Consider the following 4968-nt stretch of genomic DNA (forward strand, 5'->3'; position numbering starts at 1 on the left):
CACTGAGGTTTAACTTTTTTGTTATTTAGTTATTTACACCCTCCTCCACTGGAAAGGCAAACCAGCTGGAATATTTCCCTTTGTGCAGATGAGCAGACCTAGAGGATCCAGAAGAACTCTGCCTCCCTGGATATTTTTGTTAAATGCAAAGCACGGGCACCTCGAGCCTGGCCTGGCGAGCTCTGGAAGGAAACCCTGCTGTGCCCACCCTGCAGGGCTGTGCCCACCCTGCAGGGCAGCCCCAGTGCCAGCCAGGGGTGGGCACCCCCCTGCCAAAGGAGGGCAGAGATAAAGGGGCAAAGAAAGGAAGAGGCTCCAGAGATTCACAGAATGCACAGAGCGAGTCCCACCATAAATGGGATTCCTTTAGAACTGGAATCAAAAGCAGTGCATGGAGGCCCTTGGACAGAGCATCCCTGCACTTCCCAGAGTTCTCCTCTCCAAATTCTTTCCAAGTTTAAACCCCAAAGGCAGGTTCCTGCCACCTGAATGATGCGACTTTACAGGGATTACATCACAGTCCCTATCTCACCACTCATGGGGCACTCAAGAGCCAACACACCTCCCGTTTCTTTAACAGCTTTGGAAAAGTAAAATGAATTATTTCTTGTATGGAGAGGGAAGTTTTAAAAAAAGGCAATTGATGGGGTAAAAGTTGAAGTGGATGCTTTGAAAGCGTTCTCCTGCACTTTGGATGAACGCTGGGTTTCCATCAAGAGCTGGGAGTGCAGGATGAGGAGCGGCGGAGCAGGCTGCCGTGTTTTGGGGCCCTTTGGGTGGCTTTGGGAGCGCGGGGCGGGCCGGGCAGGGAGGAGCCGGGAGCTCCATTGGCTGCGGCCGCAGGTGAGCGCGGGGATAAAGCCGCACCTGCGGCCGCCGGGAGGGGCCGGGGCTGGGGCCGCGCTGTCCCGGGCCCCCGCCCCCGGGATTCTGCTCCAAACACTGAACGAGCCCCCAGTTCCTTACTCGCCCCCTGCTCGGGTTGAGTCTCTCGTGTCCCTAGCCCGCTTTTGTTGTTTTGGCTGAAGTTCAGTGCAGCGGCTGCGGGATGGGATTGGGACCTGCTCAGCAGAGCCAGGTGAGTGAGTGACCCTCCAGCCACGTGTCTGAGGGCTTGGGGACAGCTGGGGCAGGGGCGTGCCTGGGAGCCACCTGTGCAGAGATGGGGACTGGGGGAGAGAGGCACAGGATGCTCTAACGACCTGTCCTAATTAATCCTGCTGCTGTGGCAGGAGCACAGCTCGTTCCCTACAAACACCAACGAGCTGCCCTTGGCCGTGGGGCAGCAGAGGCCAGGATGTGGTTTCTAAAAGGAAAAATGAGAACTTCTTAAACAGCTCCTGGGGATATTTGAAGTCGCAGTACAGATATTGAAAGCAGCAGCTGATGGTGCATGGGGAGATGTTTCCCAAAGCACCGAGAATGTGGAGGCTGGTGCTGTTTGAGAACACTCAGGTTCAATCACAGCCTGTGCAGTCACTCTCGACTTGCACTGGTGCAACAAAAACCAGATCTGAGCTGCTGTCCAGGCCACCTTTTGTAAGGATTTATCTTCTTTTCAATCAGTTGATTCTTCTCTTGCTTTTCTATGTGAATCACTTAAAATTGTTCCCTATCCAGTGGTATCCTAAGAAGTGAAATATTTGGAAAACAGTCACGCTTGGTAATTTGCCTTATGGAGCCAATTTTAACTTGTTTTAGTTTGAGCTTGCCAAGGTCTTTGAGGTCCCAAAGTCATTGTGATGTGGTGCTATGGGATGCTGAAGCTTACTTTGGGTGAGCTCCCTCCTGATCTCTGGGATCAGAGGGACCAGGGGGCTCAGGCTTCACTTCCCCCTTTCTGTGGATCTCTTGTTTGTGTTGGCTGTTGAGTTCCAGCAGAAGTGTCCAAAGGCTGTCTTTCCCTTTCCAAGAGAGAACCAGGAGCTCTGACCTCCGCTGCTGATGAGCAATCAGGTTCCTCTCCATGTGCAATGCACAGGGTAAAGCCAATTTCAAATGTAACTGGTCCTTATGGGGTAAAACTTCCTCAAAAACCAAGAGAAATTTCCCTTTTGAAAGAAATAGCAGCCAACTGCAAGCAAAGCATTTGGGAAAGTGTGAAGGCAATGCCTGAGAAAGGCAAGGAAAGAATGGAACCCCCTGACTGAGCGGGACCAGCCCAAAGGCTCTCGGTGGGCACAGCACCGGGCTGGGGCTCTGGAAATGCCTCTGGAATTCAGAGGGTCAGAGCTGAGCCCGTACACAGGCACAGCAATGATTTTGCGTTTTCTCTCCAGGTTGGGGAGCTCCTGGCACTTCTCAGAGCACGGCACTGGATTTCCAGAGTCTGCCATCGCTGGGGTGAAGGCAGAGCCCTTTCAGTGCAGCCAATGCTCAGAGCATCTGCCTCGACTGCTGGCTCCCCCACAGACAAAGGAATAGAGAAACGTTTGCTCACTTTAAAGTGCAGGGAAGTCCAGCACAATTTTACCTGACCTTTAGTTGAAGGTTTGCCCCTTCTGAGGATGCAGCAGACCTTTGCTGCTGTTCAGGTGAAGCTGCAGCCTGACCCCCAACACTTCTCCCCAGCAAAAATCACGGGCTATCTCATTAAAATTTAAAAAACCCATCTCCCCACACTTTAAATTGGTTGTTCAGGAGTGAGGGGAGCTGTTGGAGGTGGAGCTCGTATTTCAGGTTTTTATTAGCATTGATTTAATGTGCGATTTCGCTGATAAGCACCTTGATTTAATGATCTGAGCTGCTCCCGAAGGATGCTGGGCTCGGTGCATTCCGGGCTCCGAGGGGTTAATGCCCCGCAGCTGAGCGAGAGGCATTTGCGGGGTGAGCCCGTCCTAACTTGCCTGATAAAAGGCGTTTCAAACAAGCCAGGATTGCGCAGAGGAATTTCAGTTGATGGGTTCCTGCCTAGGCCACCCTTTCTCAGGGCTTACCCAAAGCTGCCGACAAGTCCTGACACAGCCGGGGAGAGGCCCCGAGCAGCCGCAGGTTTGGGTTTCACAGCGGGAGAGAGAGAGAGATGAACACCCCAAACTATTTGTTCTGCTAAATCGTCCACCAGCACCTCTCACTGGGGGTTTGTGGGTTGGGTTTTTGGGGTTTTTTTTTACCTTCAAGTGCAGGTAAACGTTTCAGTTCACCTTCAAGGCAAGTTTTGCACCTCAACCTCTCTTTTCCCAAGCTGCGAAGTAAATTAAAATTTGAAATCTGAAGTTTCCCAAGTGCGTGGGAGACTTGCCAAAAGTCAGAGCTGGACCCTTCTGAGAGCGCCGGGTTTCCCAGGCATTGAGTTAATTTGGCAAAGCCACCCAAACTGGAAACACCATTTGCAATTCCTTGCTGGGATGTGGGGAATTTCCATTTCATTCATGGGATTTGTGTGTTTTGATGTAGATTTGTTTTGATCATTGTGGCTCTTTAGAGGAGAAGCAGCATGCAGTGCTAAGGATATGCATTATATTCTGATTTATTAATTTTATAGATAAAATCAGGACATACCTATAAGGTAAAATATTTAAACCTATAATCAGATTCCTTTGCAGGAATCCCAGAAATAGCTTTACTGCACAGATGTAGGGATGGGTTGGACTTTGATGGGGGAATATCCCTAACAGTCTTAATTTTCATTATTTTTGTCTCCTTCACAGATGGGAAGCTCTCAGGAAGAGGCTGCTCACCTTCTAGAGGGTTTTTAACTATTTAAAACTTCATGGTGCCCCAGGGCAATCCCATGAGATCATGATCCATCTCCCAGAAGAGACAGGGACAGCCTGGCAGTGCCACACAGGGATGGGATGAGCTCCCTGCCCTGCTGGGCTTCAGGAGGCACCCGAGGGGAGCAAACCCCAATTCCCACATCCTGTGGGGCCGGCATTGATGGCATTATCTCTCCCCTGTCTCGGCTAAAGGGAAGCAGTACCTTAACACACTCCCGGTATGGCCAGAGGTCTTAAAAAAGCTCCAGCACTTTGAGGAAAATCGCCTCCAGGCATTCCTTGGGTGTTGTAAATTCAGGGTTTGAGGCCAGAAGGGACCCTGGCCATTATCTGGTCACACCTCCCTTGTAAAAGCCACAAACGACAACAAAAAACGCCTTGAGCGTTTAATTTGCAGAAGCTCCTGGTGGCTGAAGGGCCTTCAACAGATGGAGAGCTGCCACGTCCTGGGGTCAGTTGTTCCCACAACTAACAGGACGAAGTGTCCAAAGTGGCTGCTTCGTTCCAGGCTAAAATTACAGAGGTGAAGAGCAGGGATGTGGGGAGGGGGAAGGAAAACGAGGATTTCAGCCCAGAGAAGCCCTCCAAGCACCGAGTTCACCCCTCCACACCCAGCTGGGCTTCCCTAACGGCCCCAAAAGCCCACCCGCGTTCCCGAGGGAAGCGAGGACGATCCATGGGTTCTGTTGTCCTTCATTCCACCGGAGTCTGTCTCGTAGCTAACCAGATTTCAGTGGAGTGAAGCACAAGAGGCATGGAGCTGAGCCAGCACACAGGAGCTGCTGCACTGCCGGCCTGGGACACCACGTGGGAATCGGGGTGCAGCAGGCAGAGACCTCACTGCTGGCAGACGGAGAGGAGCAGCACGAGGAGCTCCTCAATGGCCTGAGTACCTCCTGAAAATCCCCACTAAGAACCCTCTGCGAGCTTGTTCTTCCTTCCTGCGTAATGTGTAAAGATTAAAAGTCTACAAAGACCACAAGCTGCATTCTGGAAGGTTTAAATACCTTATTAGCAGGAAATTAAACCCTAAAGTGGATAAATGAGCTGTGTAACCTCATCCCTTTTAGTCATCTTCCCTCCAGGATGGGACAGACAGGGAAGAAACCAGAAACTAACCTCGTTTCAGTGCACTTGCACCACGGCACTCCCTCAAAAACCTCTCCATAGAGAATCCCCAGTTGTGCCTCCTTCCCTCCAACTCCCCTGCCACACCACCTTCAGAACCTGTAGAAATTCCATTAATATT

General features: G+C 51.3%; 1 long non-coding RNA gene across 1 annotated transcript; it reads left to right on the forward strand.

Annotated features, from left to right (window-relative positions):
* The first annotated feature begins 913 nt into the window (after positions 1 to 913).
* LOC128799564 (uncharacterized) lies at positions 914 to 4762 on the forward strand. Its single transcript, XR_008434765.1, has 2 exons — positions 914 to 1078; positions 3651 to 4762. It is a non-coding gene; the product is annotated as an uncharacterized LOC128799564 (long non-coding RNA).
* Positions 4763 to 4968: the final 206 nt, after the last annotated feature.

The sequence above is a fragment of the Vidua chalybeata genome, chromosome 24 (genome assembly GCF_026979565.1).
Source record: "Vidua chalybeata isolate OUT-0048 chromosome 24, bVidCha1 merged haplotype, whole genome shotgun sequence".
Lineage (NCBI taxonomy): Eukaryota > Metazoa > Chordata > Aves > Passeriformes > Viduidae > Vidua > Vidua chalybeata.